The sequence below is a fragment of the Salvelinus alpinus genome, chromosome 2 (assembly GCF_045679555.1).
Source record: "Salvelinus alpinus chromosome 2, SLU_Salpinus.1, whole genome shotgun sequence".
In the NCBI taxonomy this organism is placed as follows: Eukaryota; Metazoa; Chordata; class Actinopteri; order Salmoniformes; family Salmonidae; genus Salvelinus; species Salvelinus alpinus.
This window is the reverse complement of record NC_092087.1, coordinates 92,993,105-93,003,257: the sequence shown is the minus strand read 5'-3', so window position 1 is coordinate 93,003,257 and position 10,153 is coordinate 92,993,105. Positions and strand designations below refer to the sequence as shown.

At 45.1% G+C, this 10,153-nt stretch overlaps 1 long non-coding RNA gene across 2 annotated transcripts; it reads left to right on the top strand.

Moving 5' to 3' along the window:
• The first annotated feature begins 5,708 nt into the window (after positions 1–5,708).
• LOC139568287 (uncharacterized) lies at positions 5,709–8,960 on the top strand. Of its 2 annotated transcripts, none has more exons than XR_011673564.1 (4): positions 5,709–5,943; positions 6,348–6,421; positions 7,999–8,761; positions 8,822–8,960. It is a non-coding gene; the product is annotated as an uncharacterized lncRNA (long non-coding RNA). The 2 variants fall into 2 exon arrangements; XR_011673565.1 differs by having other exon boundaries at positions 5,710–5,943; positions 7,999–8,701.
• Positions 8,961–10,153: the final 1,193 nt, after the last annotated feature.

Genomic DNA, 10,153 nt, shown 5'->3' with positions numbered 1-10,153 from the left:
TATTTCTGAAGTGTCTGTCTGTAACGGCTGTCTAATGCCTCCTCCTCGGATGAGGATGAGGAGTAAGGGTCGGACCAAAATGCAGCGTTGAATGTAGACATAATGAATTTATTTGACAAGACGAACACTGACACGAACTACACTTGAATATAAACAAAATAACAAACAAACTACGTAAACTGACCTGAACATAAGAACTTACATAAACACGAAGAACGCACGAACAGGTACAGACTAGCCAAACGAACGAACGAACAAAACAGTCCCGTGTGGTGCACAGACACAAACACAGGAACAATCACCCACAAACAAACAGTGAGAACAGCCTACCTTAATATGGTTCTCAATCAGAGGAAACGTCAAACACCTGCCTCTAATTGAGAACCATATCAGGCAACACATTTAACCCAACATAGAAACACATAACATAGAATGCCCACCCCAACTCACGCCCTGACCAACTAAACACATACAAAACCAAAGGAAAACAGGTCAGGAACGTGACAGAACCCCCCCCTCAAGGTGCGAACTCCGGGCGCACCACCTAAAGTCTAGGGGAGGGTCTGGGTGGGCATCTGTCCACGGTGGCGGCTCCGGACGTGGACGGCTCTGGCTGCTCATGGCTGGCGGAAGGCTCTGGCGGCTCCTGTCTGGCGGAAGGCTCTGGCGGCTCCTGTCTGGCGGAAGGCTCTGGCGGCTCATGGCTGGCGGAAGGCTCTAGCGGCTCCTGTCTGGCGGAAGGCTCTAGCGGCTCCTGTCTGGCGGAAGGCTCTAGCGGCTCCTGTCTGGCGGAAGGCTCTAGCGGCTCCTGTCTGGCGGAAGGCTCTAGCGGCTCCTGTCTGGCGGACGGCTCTAGCGGCTCCTGTCTGGCGGACGGCTCTGAAGGCTCAGGACAGACGGGCGGCTTTGAAGGCTCAGTACAGACGGGTGGCTTTGCAGGCTCAGTACAGACGGGCGGCTTTGAAGGCTCAGTACAGACGGGCGGCTTTGAAGGCTCAGGACAGACGGGCAGTTCAGGCGGCGCTTGGCAGACGGACAGCTCAGACGGCGTTGGGCAGACGGGCAGTTGAGGCGCCGCTGGGCAGACGGACAGCTCAGACGGCGTTGGGCAGACGGACAGCTCAGACGGCGTTGGGCAGACGTGCAGTTCAGGCGCCGCTGGGCAGACGGCAGACTCTGGCCGGCTGAGGCGCACTGTAGGCCTGGTGCGTGGTGCCGGAACTGGAGGTACCGGGCTAAGGACACGCACCTTCAGGCTAGTGCGGGGTGCAGCAACAGGACGCACAGGACTCTGGAGACGCACCGGAGGCTTGGTGCGTGGTGTAGGCACTGGTGGTAATGGGCTGGAGACACGCACCATAGGGCTAGTGCGTGGAGGAGGAACAGGGCTCTGGAGACGCACAGGAGGCTTGGTGCGTGGTGCCGGCACTGGGCTGGGGCGGGGACGTGGCGCCGGATATACCGGACCATGCAGGCGTACTGGCTCCCTTGAGCACTGAGCCTGCCCAACCTTACCTGGTTGTATGCTCCCCGTAGCCCGACCAGTGCGGGGAGGTGGAATAACCCGCACTGGGCTGTGTATGCGAACCGGGGACACCATGCGTAAGGCTGGTGCCATGTATGCCGGCCCGAGGAGACGCACTGGTGGCCAGATGCGTTGGGCCGGCTTCATGACATCCGGCTCAATACTCAATCTAGCCCTGCCTGTGCAGGGAGGTGGAATAACCCGCACCGGGCTATGCACACGTACAGGAGACACCGTGCGCTCTACCGCGTAACACGGTGTCTGCCCGTACTCTCGCTCTCCACGGTAAGCTCGGGGAGTTGGCGCAGGTCTCCTACCTGACTTCGCCACACTCCCTTGCAGCCTCCCCCCCAAGACATTTTTGGGCTTGACTCACAGGTTTCCAGCCTCGCTTCCGTGCTGCCTCCTCATACCACCGCCTCTCGGCTTTAGCTGCCTCCAGCTCTTCACGAGGGCGGCGATATTCTCCTGGCTGTGCCCATGGACCTTTTCCGTCCAATATTTCCTCCCATGTACATGAATCCTGCGATCGCTGTTGCTTTCTCCCACGCCGCTTGGTCCTTTGTTGGTGGGTGATTCTGTAACGGCTGACCAACTAAACACATACAAAACCAAAGGAAAACAGGTCAGGAACGTGACACTGTCCTTTATCTGAGAAATTTAAGTTCAGGAACCAATTCCGCCACCCCAAAATGTACATGCACTAAATCTCCATTTAAACTTCTATTTGTTTTTAAAACTGGTACCGGGGACCTTCAGATTAGTCTTGTGAGGCTTGGGAAAAACAGAGAACACCAACGTGTTCATGAGAGTCTCACCTTTCCACAGAGGGGTCATATTAGTGTGTATCTCAAACCGTGCAGACAGAAGTTGCAGAAGAGGCTGTTCCAACTTCAGACCTGTGTTGTGGGTGTCCTAGGGCAAATGGAGAACACCATTGTGTTCGTGAGAGGAGGCCATACCGTTCGGATGCTACAGACGTTTCAGTGAGAAGACTGAATTTCAGGATGTCTCATGGACTGACAAACACCGCTCTAGATCTGCCACCTTTCACCGCAGAAGTGGAAGGGCGATATTGGCGGATGCGGTGGTTTGAGACATGCAGCAAAATAACACGTATCTCTAGGTTAAACAGACAGATTTTGATGGGGATTATTTTATTATGTTCATTATATTGACTCTTAATTAACTTCCTGCTCCTGCTCTTTCCTCCTCCTCTCCCTCTCCTAATGTTGTCTTTTTACCTGCTACTGCTTTTTCCTGCTCAGGTTTCTCGTCTCCACGTCCATCTCCCCTCTCTCCTCCAATCTCTTATTCATAGCATGTGTTATCCCTCCTCCTATAGTTGCTCCTATAGCTGTTGCTGCTCCTACCCCTATCACTGGCACTGCTTCAGTTTAGCGAAACGTGAATTACTCGCTGATAGTTTATTGGAAAAGAGTCTGGCTGCTCTGTGTCTGGGAGTAGTGGGGATTTCCACTCTTATGCCATTTTCTATCACGTCATTTCTGGTGAAATATAATTATTGTAGGATTTACTGATTCTGTTACACATAAAGGCAACAACAATAACATTGTTGAGATTTGTAGTGACCTGATATTAGCCTTTAGCTGTTGGGTGGACAGTCCCTGGGTTCGTTCCCCAGTTGGGGCTCACTATTTTTGTGTACATAAATTATTCTTTGATCGTGTATATTTGGTTGATCTAGACATGCACAGTGCTTAATTTGAGCCGGATCCGGTACATCTACATGAGAAAGAAAATCCCTGTTTGTAATGTAAAAGATTATAATAAAAGCAACCAGAGTTCATTTGAGTTGTCCCCTCATTACCTAATTATCCTGCCCCCTAAAAAAATACGTAATTGTAAAACGTAGATTTTCAGCCCGAGCCTGATATTCTTAGAATTCATTCCTGTTGGTCCGGCCCGGTTTTATGGTTTGCGCAATATTATAGACTATGTTTTTGAGACCAACGCGTAGCCGTTGCTGCTAACGGTTGTACTTCATAATTTATACACTTATAGAATCATACCGCGGCAAGGTGCTGGAGGAGCTGCAGCACCCCTGATCCATTTAAATACATTTACCGAAGTTATAAAATTACTGCTGTCTGTTCAGAAAGAAATTCAATTATTCTGAATACTACACCAGGAGTAGGTCTATAATTTAGCCACAGAGGAACAATAGCTTCTTTAAACAATAGACTAGCTGTGGATTGTGTTTGTGTAGCCCAATCATAAGGCATATAGACCTAACCCAGGAACGCGCGGCAAATCTGTCAGTGAACAGCATGCAGCCAGAACAAACCTTTACCAATATTTCAAATAGGCAACAATCGCAGGAAAACACAGGTTGGAAAGCAAATTTCTCCTGCTTAAAACAGAAGACTCTACTCTGACTGTAGGCTAACAAAATATTGTATAAACTTCCAAGTAGGCCTAATGAGCAAACATTGTTTTACAAAGTAATACAAAAGAGAAGAGGCTTTTGACAAGAGACTATTGGCCATCGCCAATGAGTGAGCTGTGCATCATTGGGTGAGTCAGTGAAAGTGGAAAGCTTTTCTAGCTCAGGAGGTTGGTGGCACCTTAAATTAGGGAGGACGGGTTTGTGTTAATGGCTGGAGCGGAATCAGTGGAATGGTATCAAACACATGGTTTCCATGGTTTCCAGGTGTTTGTTGCCATTCCATTTGCTCCGTTCCTGACATTATTATGAGCCGTCCTCCCCTCAGCAGCCTCCACTGTTTTCTAGGACTATCATTTCCTCCTCATATTGTACAATATGTCACACCTAGACTACTGATGGATCCAAGACAAGTTTACTTTATTGATCTCAGTTTGCCAGTGTCAAAGTAGCCTGTCGTAGTCCCGTGTGGCTCAGTTGGTAGAGCATGGCGCTTGCAACGCCAGGGTTGTGGGTTCATTCACCACGGGGGACCAGGATGAATATGTATGAACTTTCCAATTTGTAAGTTGCTCTGGATAAGAGCGTCTGCTAAATGACTTAAATGTAATTTAGATAATTTGTGCGGAATAAAATATTATTCTGCCAGTCTCCAGCCATATAAAATGAGTTAGAATTGCATGAAATGTGTTCATAAAATGCAAAAGGCATTTCTTCCCGGACCCAAGTAAAAATTTAAAAACGCCATGAGCGCAACTTCTGTAAGTGTATCTCTACTTTACGATGCAAATGCTATGATGTGCAATGCTTTATTATGAAGGAAATATTGTTTTTCATCTGTTCCGTTACCTCAGAGCCCCTCAGGTCCTGTTCTGTTCTGGCACCACCCGATGTACAACTTAAACACTGGTCATGTTCTGTTCTGGCACCACCCGATGTACAACTTAAACACTGGTCCTGTTCTGTTCTGGCACCACCCGATGTACAACTTAAACACTGGTCATGTTGTTGTTATTGTTGTTGTTATTGTACATTGTGATGGTTTTACAGGATAGAGGCTTATCATTGGCCTGGCCATAACTCCTGTCACACAATATCTGAATACTTTAAATAATTGAATTTAAGTTAAAGGTCAGGTGAAAACACAACGAAATGCCTTTCACGTCATCCACTTTTTACAAAACCAATCGTTGTTTGCTTGAAATGACGTGGAAACAACGTTGATGCAACCATGGGTTGAATCAGGATTATCTGATCATGTGTTTTTGGTGAACTAGTCATAAATTCTGGTTAATGTTATTTTTAAGGACTTTACAGGGTAGGATAAAGGCCTTTAATTCAGTGGCCTGGCCTGTAACTCTCGTCACACAATATCTGAATACTTGGTCAGATGAAAATCAGGGAAAGATATTTCTGGATGAATCTCATCCGGATGTTTTAATCCCTTCATGACTAACAGGTTCAGACCCATATCAGGACTGACTTCACAGAAGTAGGTTAGCACTGGTGATGAATATGAGAGTTTCATCTCTCTTTAAAATAATCAATATATTCTCTGTTTCTTTTCTCTCTTTATTGGGATTTTATTCACTTCCAAATGATTCATAATTCAAGTTTGATAATCGCATCAAGAAACATTATCCATCACCAAAGCCCTTCCATCTATACACATCAGAATAGGTGTTATTATCCTGTGTTAATAATGGTTTGTATCTGTCACTTAGCAGTAGTGAACTATGAATGGGGGTGGTGCCTCTCATCTTGGTTTCAGTTCAGGGAAAATGAAACTTAAATCCTCACCATGACAATATCATCAACTAAGGCAGCAGAGACAGACGGAACAAAGTAACAGACACCGCTATATCTCGGCCACCTTCTTCCTCCGCAGATGCAGATATCCGATATAGGCGGATTTGGTAGATTGAGAAGCAGTGGAAAACAGAAAGGAAAACGCTGCACACTTTTCCATGAGTTTGCCTACAACTCCAGCGCCTGCGGAAAGTGCTTGGACGTGCGTATGTTCTTCCGTTTTGAGTTTGAGAAGCAGCCCATGCAAAACAACACACACAGTATCTTTAACTTAAACTGAAGGATTTTAATGGGGATTTTTTAATTATTTTTACTTTGATTGAAGCAAGGATGAATCAATAGACTCGTTGTTTATTGTGAAACAGTCTGTTCTGTTTAAATCTGTTATTGTGTTCTATGTTTATTCTGTTCTATATTTATTATCTTCTGTCCTGTGTTTATTCTGTTCTATGTTAATTATGTTCTGTGTTTATTATGTTCTATGTTTATTCTTCTCTATGATCTATGTTTATTCTGTTCTATTTTCTGTGTTTATTATGTTCTATGTTCATTGTTTAACTAGTAAACAACCTCACTTCGTTGTCTAATTTCTGTGCTTTATTGTAGACACCCTCTTCATTGAGTTGAATTGAGTTCAGGATCAACAACAGAGGAAAAGTACAACAACATGACGACTTCAGGTGAGTGCTTTACCCAAACGTCCCTATCCTATAGGAGAGGACAGTTCAGTAGTGATGCTGTACTATTGTAGTGTAACAGCTTCCCTATCATATAGGAGAGGACAGTTCAGTAGTGATGCTGTACTATTGCAGTGTAACAGCTTCCCTATCCTATAGGAGAGGACAGTTCAGTAGTGATGCTGTACTATTGTAGTGTAACAGCTTCCCTATCCTATAGGAGAGGACAGTTCAGTAGTGATGCTGTACTATTGTAGTGTAACAGCTTCCCTATCCTATAAGAGAGGACAGTTCAGTAGTGATGCTGTACTATTGTAGTGTAACAGCTTCCCTATCATATAGGAGAGGACAGTTCAGTAGTGATGCTGTACTATTGTAGTGTAACAGCTTCCCTATCCTATAGGAGAGGACAGTTCAGTAGTGATGCTGTACTATTGTAGTGTAACAGCTTCCCTACCCTATAGGAGAGGACAGTTCAGTAGTGATGCTGTACTAGTGCAGTGTAACAGCTTCCCTATCCTATAGGAGAGGACAGTTCAGTAGTGATGCTGTACTAGTGCAGTGTAACAGCTTCCCTATCCTATAGGAGAGGACAGTTCAGTAGTGATGCTGTACTATTGCAGTGTAACAGCTTCCCTATCATATAGGAGAGGACAGTTCAGTAGTGATGCTGTACTATTGCAGTGTAACAGCTTCCCTATCCTATAGGAGAGGACAGTTCAGTAGTGATGCTGTACTAGTGCAGTGTAACAGCTTCCCTATCCTGAAGGAGAGGACAGTTCAGTAGTGATGCTGTACTATTGTAGTGTAACAGCTTCCCTATCATATAGGAGAGGACAGTTCAGTAGTGATGCTGTACTATTGCAGTGTAACAGCTTCCCTATCGTATAGGAGAGGACAGTTCAGTAGTGATGCTGTACTATTGCAGTGTAACAGCTTCCCTATCCTATAGGAGAGGACAGTTCAGTAGTGATGCTGTACTAGTGCAGTGTAACAGCTTCCCTATCCTATAGGAGAGGACAGTTCAGTAGTGATGCTGTACTAGTGCAGTGTAACAGCTTCCCTATCCTATAGGAGAGGACAGTTCAGTAGTGATGCTGTACTAGTGCAGTGTAACAGCTTCCCTATCCTATAAGAGAGGACAGTTCAGTAGTGATGCTGTACTATTGTAGTGTAACAGCTTCCCTATCCTATAAGAGAGGACAGTTCAGTAGTGATGCTGTACTATTGTAGTGTAACAGCTTCCCTATCATATAGGAGAGGACAGTTCAGTAGTGATGCTGTACTATTGCAGTGTAACAGCTTCCCTATCCTATAGGAGAGGGCAGTTCAGTAGTGATGCTGTACTATTGCAGTGTAACAGCTTCCCTGTCATATAGGAGAGGACAGTTCAGTAGTGATGCTGTACTATTGCAGTGTAACAGAATGGGGAACATAGAACTGACAGAGATGCCAAAAGAAAAGATAACCACTTGTTTTCTTTTTATTCTTTCAAGAATCATTAAATGACAGATCTGCTGAATACTGTAAAATGCAGCAGATTCTAAATGATTAATACTCGGTGTGTATGTGTGTCACAGCTCCTGATAAGCCAGATTGTGGGCCGATGGTGATTACTGTTGGATTGTTGACGTTGGTCATTGGAATCGCCGTTGGAGTGAAACTGAAGGAGGCCACAGACCAGTTCATTCAGCAACATAAATGGAAGCTCATTGCCTTTGTCACTGTTTTTATTGTTGTTTCTATCATGGTGGTTCTGATCTTGAAGAAACAGGAAGTATAGAGGGATATTAAAGAATGACTCATACAATTAGCAAACACTTCTCAGTCAGTCACACACAACTATTGAATGAATGACTGATTTGTACATTATGTACATTTGTTATACATAGCAATAAAATGCATTTTCCAAAATGCATGTGTCCATTGTTGATGAAAAAGGGTCTGCAGATATCCTAGCTGTTGAGATTGTTGGGCCAGTAATTGAAAGGTCGCTTGTTTGAATCCGCAAGCAGCCTTGGTGAAAAATCTGCCGATGTGCCCTTAAGCAAAGCCCTAATTGCTCCTGTAAATCGCTCTGGATTAAGAGTGTCTGCTAAATTACTGAACTGTAAACAACATTTGGAAAAAGTGATTTATAGTAGGCTAGATGTATTTGTCTAAGATTGCATTTGTCATCCTATTTTAATGTGACCAAGATCCCTTGCCATCCCTGGCCATCTCTGTGTCCTCGTACTTTGTCAATGTGTGTGAATTGTAATTGTAAGAGCCGTTATTGATCAGGTGAACATTGTAAGAGCCGTTATTGATCAGGTGAACATTGTAAGAGCCGTTATTGATCAGGTGAACATTGTAAGAGCCGTTATTGATCAGGTGAACATTGTAAGAGCCGTTATTGATCAGGTGAACATTGACTTAATAACATGTTTTTGTAACCAGTTGCATGTGACTGTCACTGTGTCACTTCAACTCATTTGTTTGTGCTCATCAACATGTCAGTATCTTCTGGGCTGATTAAACCAAATAGTAAATCAAATTTTAACTAACGTGGTCTATTATTTTACATGTTGACCTTAGAACTTTGACCCAGTGACTAAAAACATTTCAACTAGAAAAACACAGGGGACAACATCGAGGCCAACAACCCCAGCACGTAAGAGGGTTTGCCGCATACGTCGGGGGAAGAAGAAATCCCCCTCCCCCCCAATTGAGACCCAGGACGGGCCCCAGTCCAACAGGAGCTAAATGTCTTCAACTTATCAAGTAAGACCCTGACATCAGCTCACCTCAGTGTTCTCAATAAGGGGTTATGACCCTGACATCAGCTCACCTCAGTGTTCTCAATAAGGGGTTATGACCCTGACATCCTCTCACCTCAGTGTTCTCAATAAGGGGTTATGACCCTGACATCAGCTCACCTCAGTGTTCTCAATAAGGGGTTATGACCCTGACATCAGCTCACCTCAGTGTTCTCAATAAGGGGTTATGACCCTGACATCAGCTCACCTCAGTGTTCTCAATAAGGGGTTATGACCCTGACATCAGCTCACCTCAGTGTTCTCAATAAGGGGTTATGACCCTGACATCAGCTCACCTCAGTGTTCTCAATAAGGGGTTATGACCCTGACATTCTCTCACCTCAGTGTTCTCAATAAGGGGTTATGACCCTGACATCCTCTCACCTCAGTGTTCTCAATAAGGGGTTATGACCCTGACATCAGCTCACCTCAGTGTTCTCAATAAGGGGTTATGACCCTGACATCCTCTCACCTCAGTGTTCTCAATAAGGGGTTATGACCCTGACATCAGCTCACCTCAGTGTTCTCAATAAGGGGTTATGACCCTGACATCAGCTCACCTCAGTGTTCTCAATAAGGGGTTATGACCCTGACATCAGCTCACCTCAGTGTTCTCAATAAGGGGTTATAACCCTGACATCAGCTCACCTCAGTGTTCTCAATAAGGGGTTATGACCCTGACATCAGCTCACCTCAGTGTTCTCAATAAGGGGTTATGACCCTGACATCAGCTCACCCTCAGTGTTCTCAATAAGGGGTTATGACCCTGACATCAGCTCAACCTCAGTGTTCTCAATAAGGGGTTATGACCCTGACATCAGCTCACCTCAGTGTTCTCAATAAGGGGTTATGACCCTGACATCAGCTCACCTCAGTGTTCTCAATAAGGGGTTATAACCCTGACATCAGCTCACCTCAGTGTTCTCAATAAGGGGTT